Source organism: Dendrobates tinctorius, unplaced genomic scaffold (genome assembly GCF_039654945.1).
Source record: "Dendrobates tinctorius isolate UK_male_01 unplaced genomic scaffold, ASM3965494v1 ptg000022l, whole genome shotgun sequence".
Classification (NCBI taxonomy): Eukaryota; Metazoa; Chordata; class Amphibia; order Anura; family Dendrobatidae; genus Dendrobates; species Dendrobates tinctorius.
In genome coordinates this window covers 98,193,162-98,208,754 of record NW_027361690.1, presented here as the reverse complement: position 1 = coordinate 98,208,754, position 15,593 = coordinate 98,193,162, and the positions used below count along the sequence as shown (strand labels likewise).

The following is a 15,593-nucleotide window of genomic DNA, read 5'->3' as shown; positions in this document are numbered from 1 at the left end:
TTCTGTAAAGGCGGAGAAGTTGGTTTTGGAGGACGAGGGTTGGGCAGTTAGGAGGAAAGGCTCTGGGGGTTGTCGACCAAAACTGTCTCTGATGTTATCAATCTTTCTGCTTGAAAAATGATGCAATGTCTTCGGCTGAGATGAGTGGAGAGGGAGGGGATGCTGGGGGATGGAGGACAGAATTCAAAGTGTTGAATAACTGTTTAGGGTTGTGAGACAGGGAGGATATGAGAGATTAGAAGTAGATTTGATTTGCTGCAGCGAGTATGGCCTTCAAAGTAGTGAGACACCTCCCTGTCTTGCGATGGATACCGTGACATAAGATACCCGGCATATACCTATTTTGGCATACCTGTTTGCAGGGCACTGACCACCCATGTTCCGGGCTACACTCTTTACCTGATCTTTGGCTACTATTTGTGATTTACTCACACTAGCATCTAGAAATTAACCCTAGTACACTGATGAAGGTCTATCACAACCGAAACGTTTGTAACTAGTGGCTACTGTATGCATTAAAATTCAGATTTTTTTTGCATCAAAAATCCTTGAGTGTGCCCGGTATTTGATACAAAGTAGTGTGGGACTGTTTGAATGCGGTGAAGTGCTTGTTGGAGTGGGATCTTTTCCATCTCCGCTCAGCAACCATGGTAGCCCGTCTCAGTTCTTTGGTCAGGCTGGTGTGCCAGGTCTGTCTTTTAATTTTGCAAGCTTTGGTATGTCTGAGAGGGGCAACCAATTCCAGAGCTACATCTATTGTGATGTTATATAGAGCATTGTGGAGGGAACTTAAGAGGGAGGAGGGATTCAGAGAGTGAGTGTAGATCGGGGTGTTTAAGATTTCTGCGAAGGGGTGCAAGTTTGTAGAGTGGGGATTGTGGACAAAGAGTGGTCAGGAAAGAGATTGTAAGTAGGTTGTGGTCAGAAAGAGGGAGAGGTGAGTTAGAGAGGTTAGATAGGGAGCAGAAGTGGGTGAAGGTGAGGTCCAATGTGTGGACATCTTTGTGAGTGGCTGCAGAAGACCATTGATTGAGGCCGAAGGAGAAAGTGAGAGATAGAAGTTTAGTGGCAGCTGAGAGGGAAGTGTCAATGGGGATGTTTATGTTGCCCATGATGATAGTGGGGATGTCAGCAGAAAGGAAATGAAGTAGCCAGGTGGTAAAGTGGTCAAACAAGGTGGTGGCTGACCCTGGGGGGTGGTAAATGACAGCCAGTTGAAGGTTGGAGGAGGAATAGATGCGCACAGAGTGCACCTCAAAGGAAGGGAGGGTAACAAAGGGTGGCAGTGGAATTGGGGTGAAGGAGCAGTTGACTGACAGGAGAAAACCAACTTCTCCATTATGCTTGCTGCTGGGGCGGGGGAGTGTGGGAAAGGTGGAATCCACCATACGAGAGTGCAGCAGGTAAGGCTGTGTCAGAGAGGGTGAGCTAGGTTTCGGTGATGTTGAGGAAGGAAAGTTTGTGAGTAATGAAAAGATCATGGATATAGGAAAGTTTGTTGCAGACAGAGTGAGCGTTCCATAGAGCTCCTGTTATTGGGACTGGGGAAGTGGGGGCTGGGTGAATGGGTATAAGTTTAGAGAGGTTACAGAAAGTGGTGAGAGAGAGTGTGGATGGGAGGCAGAAATGACTGGGAATGTGGTGAGGAGGACCAGGATTTGGAGAAATATCAGCTGTGAGGAGGAGCAGAGAAAGTGTTAGCAGGTGGAAGTAGGAGAGGGCATGAGGGGGCTGTCTGTGTTTGGAGACAGAGGACTGTATGTTGAGGAACAGTTCAGAGGAGGAGGTGAGACGGATGGGAAGGATTGAAGAAGAGATGACCAGTTCCTTACTGGGTATAAGGATTAGGGGGGGTTAGCAGAAAGAGTGAAAACAAACAGGAACATTGTTTACAGTGATTGTATACAGTTACCTTCAGTTCCCTTCTGGTTCAATTCTGGATTAATTTTGAGCTTCACACTTGTATGATACATGGAACAGACTGACGTCTTGGCAGACATATGCTATACAATATACAGTACAGACCAAAAGTTTGGACACACCTTCTCATTCAAAGAGTTTTTTTTATTTTCATGACTATAAAAATTGTAGATTCACTCTGAAGGCATCAAAACTATGAATTAACACATGTGAAATTATATAATTAACAAAAAAGTGTGAAAAAACTGAAAATATGTCTTATATTCTAGGTTCTTCAAAGTAGCCACCTATTGCTTTGATTACTGCTTTGCACATTCTTGACATTCTCTTGATGAGCTTCAAGAGGTAGTCACCGGAAATGGTTTTCACTTCACAGGTGTGCCCTGTCAGGTTTAATAAGTGGGATTTCTTGCCTTATAAATGGGGTTGGGACCATCAATTGTGTTGTGCAGAAGTCTGGTGGATACACAGCTGATAGTCCTACTGAATAGACTGTTAGAATTTGTATTATGGCAAGAAAAAAGCAGCTAAGTAAAGAAAAACGAGTGGCCATCATTACTTTAAGAAATGAAGGTCAGTCAGTCAGAAAAATTGGGAAAACTTCGAAAGAGTCCCAAGTGCAGTGGCAAAAACCATCAAGTGCTACAAAGTCACACAAAAAGTATGGACATACAGACCAAAACACCTCTGCAACTATATATGCTGCAAATTACCATAAAGCATGATGCAGGCAATATTAGGTAGAGAGCCAATGCTCATGTGGCGCAAAAAGGATTAATTATAAGCATGCTGCAAGCAATAATGAATAGAGAGCCAGTGCTCATGTGGCGCAAAGAAGGGGGTTAATTTGCACAAGGCAAGACCCTATATTGTAAAAGCACAGAGGCCATATATGCAGGCTGTAGCATATTAGGAGACAGTGCTCATATAATAAAAACAAGGATTACATGTCTATAACCAACAGCCATGCATGATACAGGCTGTGCTGTACTCAGAGCGAATGCTCATATGGCGCCAAAGGAATTGCAGGCATGAAAAAGTAGCCATACACCAAGAACAATATGACCTGGATAGCAGGGGGATGTTGCAGAGGAGCAATTTGCTCCCCACGTACAGAGGCATTCTTTACTGTAAGAGCAATTCGACTATGGGAATCATATTTTCAACAAAAGTTCACTAAAAGAGTTTAAAGTCAGCCTAGATACTAATTGTGAAAAAACAGTTATGGTTACTGGGGATATGTTGTTGATCAGAGATTTATTCTGATTGGCATATATACAGTAGAATAGGGGAGGACATTTTATTTTTATTTTATTTTTTTTATTTTTTTCTCTAAGATGAAAAAAATTGTCTTTTGTGTCATGAGGCTTGAATGGACTTACAAACTATGTTATTATGTTACTATGTAATTCTGGATAATAAATAATATTCAGTGAGCATACATTATAAAAGTAAAAGCCTTTTCCCTAGCCACCAAGGGAATTAGATTTATATGGTAATTTTCCTGAGCTGTCTATTCATCAAGCGTCTATCTTTAGCTGCTCACTTATGGGCTTATTCAGCCACTTGGCTATCAAGTCATGTACAGGACTCCTCTTACCGAGCAAACGGTGCACTTCAGAAGGCTGGGAACACCAGCCAAGAGGCACTGACAGATTCTCGGACTGCATTTCCCAGCTTTTATGATAATGATTTTTTTTTTATATATCAAGTATTTAACAGGATTGTCAAGTACAGCATTATAACCCAAGATGTTACATAGTATTGTAGTTAATAAAATCCCTTGCAGACATATGGCTAAATATACATAAAATACAGGCTTTGCCTCATCACCTACTTTCATGTGGATCATATAGAATAACTAAAGCAAAAGGTTGCAGAGCATAGCTATTTAATGCAATATGCCACAGTAAATACAGAAAATATACAGTGTTGACATGGCTATGTAATACTGTATCAGGAGACCTGGAGTCCAAGGGAAATATCCAGAGCTCTGGATTTGGATTGATATACACAGTACAGACCAAAAGTTTGGACACACCTTCTCATTCAAAGAGTTTTCTTTATTTTCATGACTATGAAAATTGTAGATTCACTCTGAAGACATCAAAACTATGAATTAACACATGTGGAATATATAATTAACAAAAAAGTGTGAAACAACTGAAAATACTGTATGTCTTATATTCTAGGTTCTTCAAAGTAGCCACCTTTTGCTTTGATTACTGTTTTGCACACTCTTGGCAGAAAAAAGCAGCTAAGTAAAGAAAAACGAGTGGCCATCATTACTTTAAGAAAGGAAGGTCAGTCAGTTCGAAAAATTGGGAAAACTTTGAAAGTGTCCCCAAGTGCAGTGGCAAAAACCATCAAGCGCTACAAAGAAACTGGCTCACATGAGGACCGCCCCAGGAAAGAAAGACAAAGAGGCACCTATGCTGCGGAGGATAAGTTCATCTGAGTCACCAGCCTCAGAAATCGCAGGTTAACAGCAGCTCAGATTAGAGACCAGGTCAATGCCACACAGAGTTCTAGCAGCAGACAAATTTCTACCACAACTGTTAAGAGGAAACTTTGTGCAGCAGGCCTTCATGGTAAAGTAGCTGCTAGGAAACCACTGCTAAGGACAGGCAACAAGCAGAAGAGACTTGTTTGGGCTAAAGAACACAAGGAATGAACATTAGACCAGTGGAAATCTGTGCTTTGGTCTGATGAGTCCAAATTTGAGATCTTTGGTTCCAACCACCGTGTCTTTGTGCGATGCAGAAAAGGTGAACGGATGGACTCTACATGCCTGGTTCCCACCGTGAAGCATGGAGGAGGAGGTGTGATGGTGTGGGGGTGCTTTGCTGGTGACACTGTTGGGGATGTATTCAAAATTGAAGGCATACTGAACCAGCATGGGTTCCCACAGCATCTTGTAGCAGCATGCTATTCCATCCAATTTGCTATTAGTTGGATCATTTATTTTTCAACAGTACAATGACTCCAAACACACCTCCAGGCTGTGTAAGGGCTATTTGGCCAAGAAGGAGAGTGATGGGGTGCTACACCAGATGACCTGGCCTCCACAGTCACCAGACCTGAACCCAATCAAGATGGTTTGGGGTGAGCTGGACCGCAGAGTGAAGGCAAAAGGGCCAACAAGTGCTAAGCATCTCTGGGAACTCCTTCAAGACTGTTGGAAGACCATTTCTGGTGACTACCTCTTGAAGCTCATCAAGAGAATACCAAGAGTGGGCAAAGCAGTAATCAAAGCAAAAGGTGGCTACTTTGAAGAACCTAGAATGTAAGACATATTTTCAGTTGTTTCACACTTTTTTATTAATTATATAATTCCACATGTGTTAATTCATAGTTTTGATGCCTTCAGAGAGAGTGAATCTACAGTTTTCATAGTCATGAAAATAAAGAAAAAACTCTTTGAATGAGGTGTGTCCAAACTTTTGGTCTATACTATATATATATATATATATATATATATATATATATATATATAAAAATATACATCAAGATAAAGGAATACACCTGCTTTAAAAAGTAAGTTTTTAATCAATATCTCACTAAACACGAAAGCATTTTCAAAAATTTTGACTAAACTGAGTCTCATAGATCTTTTTTGAACCTACAGCATGAAACTACGATTAATAATATAACTTTCATTATTAAATCTTCAGTTTTGCTCAAATTAGTTGGTGCAAAAATGAATACACCCTACATCAAAATCTACTACATCTACAACTAGCATTTTGCATGACATCTGTCATGGTTTGGTTTCGAGATTTGATCTCGTGACCTTTTTCTGTGATGTCAGTTTCCCTCTCTGCTGGGCTACATTGCTTTTCGTCTCTGTCCATATGCTGATGGATTCTTTTTTCTTGGTTTTCTTTTATTGGTTGGCTTTTTTCCATGTGTTTTTTATTTTCCCTTTTGGCTCTGTCCTATCACATTTTCAGATGGGTTTTATATTTTCATCTTTCACTTACCTCACTTGCTGGCTATACTTCCATGTAGATTGGTGTTTGAAGTTTCAGTTCCTCAGCTAGGAGTTTATCTTGTCTGGTAAGCCCCAGTTGTTCCAGAACCTTTCCCTTCTGTACGTTTAGGGATCTGGGAGGTTTCACTTATTCAGTTTATTTTTTTTTGTTCTACTTATTTATTCCTGTTTATGCTTTGTTAACATGTTTTAGTTTCTCACCATGGCATTTCATGTCTTTCTGCATGCTTTCCTCTACCTTTGTTGGATTTGTGTTGCTGCTTCTCCTCTGGTTCCTCAGGAGGTATGAGAAACCCCTTGATGGGCTTTTAGGTAGCCAGGTCTCAAGGTGTATTTAGTTGTGTGGCTAGGGTCTTTTCTAGTTTGCACAGGGACCAGTTGGGTACAGGTGCAGCTTGATTCTTTGGTATTTTTTTCCCCTCTTCTGTTACTCATGTGCGTTTGAGCATGATCTTAACATTATAGCCTGGTCGTTTAATGTGTGCTGGGGTGTCCACATGGTATCAGAAAATGCATTGACCGTACAACTATAGGCAATGTCCATGGAGGTTGCAGACTTCAAGTATTAACAGCAGCACGCATATTTTGCTGCTACAAATGACTCAGACCATCAGCGTGTCACTGTGGATCCCAATGTAAAATTGCCAGACTGCTTCAACAGGGACAGAATTAAGTTTTCTATCTTTTCTTCTTTGTGTAAGTTATACTTTTGCCTATGTCTGGTATTCTCTGGGTCCGTGAGTCAGCAAGTAGGCATTGTTTTGTCTTTGTGAAGATGCACAGGCTTAGGTATTTTTTTATGCCTGAGGATTCCACTTCGTTGTCCTCTGTTGAGGCATTTTTCTTGGCCTCATTAATGATGACGCTGACAAAGTCACTGTGGCTGAAACCAAGATCTGTCTATTGGTTCAGGGATAGTAAATACAGATGACAGCACAAAAAGCTGGAAAGCCATAACACCATATTTGAAAAAATCAAAGGGGTGAACACATCAGCTCATTACAAGGACAGTGCAGGACCCGCTGCAAATATATATGTAACCCAAAAGAACAAGCAATGAAACAAAGTCCAAAGTCATATGGTAAAATTACCAAATCTTTATTAACAAACCAGATAAAGAACAATGTGGCTAAAAAGTGACATATGAACAAGCAATAGCGCAATGGTGCACAATGCCTAGAAATGTATACTAAAACATGTGGAAACCTATTCCAGATCGTTAGAATGGTTAGAACTACATTCACAGGGTTATAGCATAAATTAAGTGACCAGCATTTATAATAAGTATAGGTGAAAGTCCCCAGCCGGCCAGAAAAAGAGTAATGGTTAGTGTTTAGCGATACCTTCCGATATCGGGAAATATCGGATCGGATCGGACCGATACCCCAAAAATATCGGGTATCGCCAATTCCGATAACGGAAACCCATGCAAGTCAATGGGGCACAAATATCGGAATGAAAATAAACCCTTTCTTTCCTTGCACATCCAGTTCGGGAGGGAGGAATAGTGTGGGCGGTGCGTGGGCGGAGACTGTGTGTGTGCGGGCGGGGTCTGTGCAGGCCTGCCAGGGGTCTGTGCGGGCCTGCCGGGGGTTGTGTTTGTGTGCAGGCATCGTCCGATGGGACTTCAAGTCCCATAGGGCTATTCCTGCTACAATGACAGTGATTGACACATTAGCCAATGATGGGTAGTAGTCCCATCATCCGGCAAATGTGTTGAATGTAAAAAAAAAAAAACATACATACATACTACATATATACAACATTCATACAACATACATACTACATACATACTACATATATACTACATTCATACAACATACATACATACTACATACAAACTACATATATACTACATAATACATACTACATATATACTACATTCATACAACATACATACTACATATATACTACATTCATACTACATACATATATACAACATACATATATACTACATACATACTTCATATATACTACATTCATACAACCTACATACATACTACATATATACTACATTCATACAACATACATACATACATACTACATATATACTACATTCATACAACATACATACATACATAGTACATACTACATACATACTACATACATACAACATACATAAAACATGCTACCGACATACAACATACATACAACATACAGTACATACTAAATACATACTACATACAATACATTCATACATATAGACATACAGTACATATAACATAGAGTACATACTCACCATCACTTGTCACTTTGATCCCCGAAGCCAGTGTCATCTGTAAAAAAATATTAAAATAACAAACAACCAATATACTCCCTGATCCACTGAAATCCTTGAGTGTCCCACGACGATCTCCCGTGGAGAACAGCAGCATCAGCTGATGCGACCGCTCTCTAGGGGCTCCAGGAATACAATGACGGGAGGTAGGTATCCTTCCGCACTGTATTCCTCTGCCACTGTAAAAAAAATAGTCCTTAGTCTCACTTTTGGCATTGCTGTGTGAGAAAGTTCCCACACAGCTTTTGCCATAAAGTGAGACCAGTGAACTATAGTAACCTCTCAGTGATGCACTGCAGGAGATCGTCGAGGGACACTCGTGGATTTCTGTGGATCAGGGAGTATATTGGTTGTTTGTTATTTTAATATTTTTTACAGTGAGATGACACTGGCTTCGGGGATCAAAGTGACAAGTGATGGGGAGTATGTACTCTATGTTATATGTACTGTATGTCTATATGTATGTATTGTATGAATGTATTGTATGTAGTATGTATGTAGTAGGTATGTTGTATGTATGTTGTATGTATGTAGCATGTTGTATGTATGTTGTATGTATGTAGTAAGTATGTAGTATTGTAGTATGTATGTATGTGTGTTGTATGAATGTAGTATATATGTAGTATGTATGTAGTATATGTATGCTGTATGAATGTAGTATATATGTAGTATGTATGTATTATGTAGTATGTATGTATGTTGTATGAATGTAGTATGTTTGTAGTGTGTATGTATGTATGTTGTATGAATGTAGTATATATGTAGTATGTATGTAGTATGTATGTATGTTGTATGAATGTAGTATACATGTGGTATGTATGTATTATGTAGTATGTATGTATGCTGTATCAATGTAGTATATATGAAGTATGTATGTAGTATGTATGTATGTTGTATGAATGTTGTATATATGTAGTATGTATGTAGTATGTATTTTTTTATATTCAACACATTAGCAGGATGATGGGACTACTACTGTCCCATCATTGGCTAATGTGTCAATCACTGTCATTGTAGCAGGCATAGCCCAATGGGACCTGTAGTCCAATCGGACGATGGCTGCACACGCACACACAACCCCCGGCAGGCCCGCACAGACCATCGGCAGCCATATATATAAAAAGCACAGAACTAGAGATAGAGAAGGAAACAAAAAATCAAAGATCCCACATAACGGGTTCAAATATATACATATATACACTTATAAACAAGTATGAAGTCCAGTCGATCATATATAAATTCTAATTCCTCCTTCATCCTCAACATAGAAGAATGGCGCCGATATTCTTATGAAATGAAGATAGCAACCTCACAGCAACACTCATAGGACGAGTAGTAGTCACTGAAATAAAAACAATTATTAAAAACACATAAAGATAACACATGTCATCATACAGCTAGCGAGAAACTACCAAAAGGGGGCAAAAGATAAACATTCATTTAGGCCATCTGGACGTACAGTTTTCAATCTCCATATCCATTTTGTTTCAAGTTGCCCAGTTGTTTAGACAGTCCACCACCCCTAATGTCGATTTTCAACGCCTCAATGCCTCGCACTTTCAATAGTGTCGAGTCACAATTGTGATGTTCCTTAAAATGTCTCGGAATAGTCTTAAGGGCGGCGGCATCAACATGGCCGCGTGCAGCCTGAATCCCCAACACATGCTCCCTTACCCATACCTTCAATTGGCGCGTAGTCAAACCTACATAATTGAGATCACAGGGGCATGTAGCATAGTAGACAACGTATCTCGCTGTACAAGAGATCCATTGTCTAATATTGAAGGTCTTACTATCATCCGAGGTATTAAAAGTATTAATACGAACAATGTTGGGGCAGGCTACACAACGGCCACATGGAGTACACCCACCCGTAGGAGTAAAATTATCTAGGAATGTAGATGGTTTATGATTCACATAATGACTCGAGACTAAGCAATCTTTCAAATTTTTTGCTCGCCGAAAAGATAAAGATGGCTGCTCCATCATGAACTTATTAATAATGGTATCAACCCGTAAAATAGGCCATGCCTTCTGTAGAGCCATGCGTACAGCATTTGATCTAGAATTAAAAGAAGTAGTAAACCTTACTATCTGATTTTTAGTAGAAGATCTTATTGGATCAGCTCTATATAGGAGGTCCTGGCGAGAGGCATGTTTGGCCCTATTAAAAGTCTTTTTAATGGATCTGCGGCTATAGCCACGTTCCAAAAAGCGTACACGGAGTTCTTCGGCTCTGCAAAAAAAATCAACATCCGTAGAACATATACGGCGAACCCTTAAAAATTGACCAACCGGGATAGACCGAACTACGTGATCTGGGTGTCCAGATGAAGCATGGATTAGAGAGTTGGTGGCCATTGCCTTCCTGTATATGTCAGTCTGCAAAAATCCAGCAGGGTCCCTGCTAATAGTGACATCCAAAAAATTGGGATTATTCTCAAAAGTGAGATGAATGTTAACCCTCCGTCAGGAACAATGGATCTGACAGGCGTAGCTCTTCTACTTTCATTTCTCCCTTCTCACCAGATTTTCAGGAAACCCCCTCCCTCTAGATAGTCTCCTGGCTCTAGCTGCTGTGTGAAGCCTGATACCACAGTTGGTCTGCAGTTGGTCTTCAGGAAGGAAGATATAGCTGTGCTGGCTTCTCAGGCTCATTGGTTCCGAAAACATCACACTTTATGAGGTTGGTATGTAATGTTTTTAGTCATTACTATTGTTTATTTAAGCTTGTTTTATGAATGGATAGAGAAAGGTTTGTGGATATTTCATATAAATAAGGCAGATTGTCTTACAAATGAAAGTGTGCTTCTCAGGCACATTGTTCCCTAATGCATATTCTCTCTCTTGCTTCAGATTATCTTCTGAAATGGAGAAGAAAATGTATGATCTTTCAAAACCCCATTATGTTGAGGAAGTGGGAAACATGCTGTTAGATGATGATGATGCAGACCTCACAATGAATGAGGATTTTGAAGAAAGTGAGATTGATTCTCATGATGAGGTGGAAGTCTGAACTAAATTCTGAAACAGAGCAAGATGGTGACAGTGATGAGGAGGAAGAAGATATAGAATCTTATTATATGGGAAAAGATAAATAAAACAAATGGAACAAGAATCCACCCATAAAAAAACGTATGGAACCTCATACATACTTTGGGGTATAGAAAGTGATGGAATTGAAAAATTTAGCCTTGTTATGTCTCTAAAAAGATTCAAGATTCTAATTCGTTGCCTTCGGTTTGATGACAGAACTACCCGAAACGAACGTAAAACATGACCGGCTTGCTCCAATTCGCGATGTATTCCAAAAATTTGTGGAAAACTGTAAGATAAACTATCTCCCTGGGGCAAATGTCACAATTGACGAAATGCTCCCTGGTTTTCGTGGCAGATGCGCATTTCGTCAATACATACCATCAAAACCTAGCAAATACGGAATACAAATGTATGCCCTTGTTGATGCCAGTAAGACCTACACATACAACATTGAAATTTATGCTGGAAAACAGCTAGATGGTCCTTACTGTGTCAGCAACAAACCCACTGATGTTGTGAAAAGAATGTCTGAGCCCTTATTTGGGTCAGGTCGCAATATAATTGCTGATAATTGGTTTTCAAATTGTGATCTTATTGATTATCTAAAAACGCAGAAGCTTTCATATGTCGGAACTGTAGGAAAAAATAAAAAAGAATTGCCGCCACAGCTTGTTACTGTGACAGGGAGAAAACAGTACAGCAGTATGTTTGCATTCCATGATGGAAAGGTTTTGGTTTCCTATGTACCACGCGAAAAAAAAAAATGTACTTCTTCTCTCAACGCTTCATAATGATGATGCCATCGATCCTAAATCTGAAGCACAACAAAAACCAGAGATTATTACATTTTATAATGAAACCAAAGGGGGTGTTGATACAGCTGATCAGATGTGCTCAACTTTCAGTGTCAGCAGAAACACCAAGCGCTGGCCAATGGTCATATTTTTCGCTATGCTAAATTTGGGTGGTATAAATTCACAAATCATTTACCTTGAAAACCAGCTTGATCCACTCCGTAGACAATTGTACCTGAAAAAATTGGCCCATGAACTAATGCTTGGAGAGCTACGCAGGAGAAGTATGAAAACCATCGGTATCCCCTCTGGCCTTCAAGTTAGGCTCAAAAGATTCCGCCCAGATATTGATACTGAAAATCCAACACCTGTACCACCTCCCAAAAGAAGGAGATGCACCACCTGCATCATGGAAAGCGGGAACAGAAGGCTTTCTAATTATGAATGTCTCAAATGTCATCATGCAATCTGCCTGACACATGCAAAAATGTATTGCAATTCTTGCTCTTTGCTTTGCAAATGTGTTTTTTCTGGGGAACCTTCAGGATCTAATTCAGATTAATTCTGTGTGTAATATTATTCTAGGTGCCTAGAAAATGTTTTTGTGCCAAAATTTTCTCTTTTTAATAACCATTACTTGATATCATTGGGGGCTATTTGGTGGGAGTTTTGAAATTTGTGTATATCAAAGTTATTACTTTTATGTTGAGTAAATGGGTTTGTTTTGCACCTGATAGTGTAGTCTCTTTTATTACATCCCTATGAAGGTCTCTGATCACTTTTAGATCACTGAAATTGAGAAAATTAGATATTCTAGGCATTTTTCTAGCCTGCGCTTGACAGGTACATTGTTCCATTACGAGTTAGTGCGAATATTGTTCCTGACGGAGGGTTAAGGTCATTGCAATTTAGAAGAGACATTAGCTGCTCATGGTCGAAGAACGTGCCATGCCAGATGAAGAAGACATTGTCAATGTACTGCATCCAAAGGGGGACGCGGCACATTGACGTCTCCTCATCTGACAAAAAGAGGTCCCTCTCCCACAGCCTCAGGAAAAGACCAGCATAGGAGGGCGCATAAGCTGCCCTATAGCGGTCCTCTGGAGTTGCAGATAGAAGTACACCTTGAACACAAAGAAATTGTGCGTGAGGGTGAACTCTAATAGTTCCAGCAGGAGGTCCCTCATACCCATAGAAAGGTTAGATGAACCAAGGAAGAATCCCACTGCTCTAAGGCCGTCACTATGTCTATTGTTGGTATAGAGGGACTCAACATCTGCTGAAACCAGAAGAGTATCACCCTCAAGGCATAGCCCATCGACCCTGCGCAGTAGATCACCTGTATCACGGAGGAAGGAAGGGAGGTTAGTTACCAGAGGTTGTAGATGGTAATCAATCCATCTATTGATGTTTTCCAAAAAAGTTCCCATATCCAGATACTATTGGTCTACCAGGTGGCACAGAGGAGTTCTTGTGTACCTTAGGGAGAAAGTATAAAGTTGGAATCACTGGTTCTAGAACCCTAATGGTTCAAGGATGTCTAGAGCTGAGGACTAGTGTGCTGAGTTTAGACACTGGGCAGTAGAGACCTCTTGGAATGACCCCGCTGTTCGGAGTCAATTCTGCCAGGGTTTGGGTTTGGAATAGATTAAAGACATGATGACTTACATTTCCTTTCCACAGTCTCTGGAGGAAGCTATGACTCTTGCTGTTCGTTTGACAGACACATGAGAAGTAGACACATTTAAAGGTGTTTCAATGGCATCTTCCCCATTAGTTGAAACTGGTGAACCTATGCAAATTGGTGCTTGTAAAGATTCCAGAGGGGGTACAGAACTTGGAGCATTAGCAAGTTTCTGTTAATATTGTGGTTGTCCTGATCATGTTATAGTTCAATGTTTCAAAAACAATAATTACGGTAATTTCTAAAGAAAAAAAAGGGGATGCTAAAGTGTAAAGATGCAGGTTCCAAGAGTTTGATATTGTCTCTTGCAGGCATCCGTTTATTCCTTATCAGTATTCCTGGAAACTATGTCTTGTTTTATTTTTACCCCTGAATTTGTGGATTCAGGTTCTGTCTTGAATCGAATTGATCACGATTTCACTAAAAACTTTGGCTATGATATTTCTACTCTTAACATTCCCATACAAGTTTTTGCTATTGACAATTCTCATCTTTCACAAAGTCACGTTAATTTGAAGGTTGAGAAAGTATGTATGAAGGTAGGAGTATTACACACTGAGTCCATTTCATTCAGGTTTTTTCCTTCTCTACTTGCAAAGTTAGTATTGGGCCTACCATGGTTAATTAAGCATGGGAGACTCAAGTATTGGGAGACTCAAGAGATTACGTCTTGTGGTCACTCTTGTTTTTATTGAATATCTGTTGAGATCCTTGGCTTCTGTAGATCTCGCCATCCAGAATTAATTTAGGTTTTTAGTGATGTTTTTACTGAGGTTGAATGAGATGTTCTACCAATGCATAAATCATATGATTGTGCTCTCAACTTCATATCAGAAGCTAAAATGCCTAAATCTAGTTTAACTTTTCTCTTCCAACTGGATCAATGTCATGTTGGAAAAGTGCACGTCTACCAAGAGCACAGAGTATTAGGAGGGTCTTCTCTTTCAGTATAGAGTAGTGCATCTGTGAATTCATGATACCATCAATGAAATGTAGTTCCCTGACTTGAGCAGCACTCAGACAGCCAAATATACAGACACTGCCAACACCATGTTTCACTGTAGGCACCATCAGTTTAGAAAAATGTGTTTAGAAAATGCATGGTGTCAGCAGTGAAACTTGGTGGTGACAGTGTCGGTTTGTGAAGCTGAATGAATGCTGCTGTTGATAGGGAGCTACATTTCATAGACGGTATCATTAATTCACACAAGTGCTGCTCTCTAGTGAAAAGAGAAGATGCTACCATTACTTTGTGCTCTTGGTAGACATACACTTTTTTAAAATGACAATGATCCAAAACACACATCTATTATATTTCTGAAAAAGAACAGGGTGAATGTGATTCAATGGCTACGTATGTCTCCTACATTTCCTCGAGGAATAACACATAGCAGAGTTCTAAGAACAGATGTCCCAAATTGTTGTTAAATGAGGAATACATGTATTTACAGAAAAAGACATGTCAGAGGAGTGACAAGTCTCCTTTATGTTTAAGTTTAATTATTACCCTCATCCTGATAGGCAGCATACAGGTGCTTCTCACAAAATAAGAATATCATCAGAAAGTTAATTTATTTCAGTTCTTCAAGACAAAAAGTGAAACTCACATATTATATAGAGTCATTACAGAGTGATCTATTTCAAGTGTTTATTTCTGGTAAAGTTGATGATTATGGCTTACAGCCAATGAAAACCCAAAAGTCATTATCTCAGTAAATTAGAATACTTTATAACACCGGCTTGAAAAATGGCTTTAAAATACGAAATGTTGGCCTACTGAAATGTATGTACAGTAAATGCACTCGATACTTGGTCGGGGCTACTTTTGTATCAATTGTTGCATCAATGCGACGTGGCATGGAGGCGATCAGCCTATGGCACTGC

General features: G+C 39.8%; 1 protein-coding gene across 1 annotated transcript in view; it reads left to right on the top strand.

Moving 5' to 3' along the window:
• The window catches only part of ADRA1A (adrenoceptor alpha 1A), a 318,230-nt gene that overhangs the window by 278,548 nt on the left and 24,089 nt on the right, over nucleotides 1–15,593 (top strand). The gene's annotated exons all lie outside the window — the stretch shown is intronic.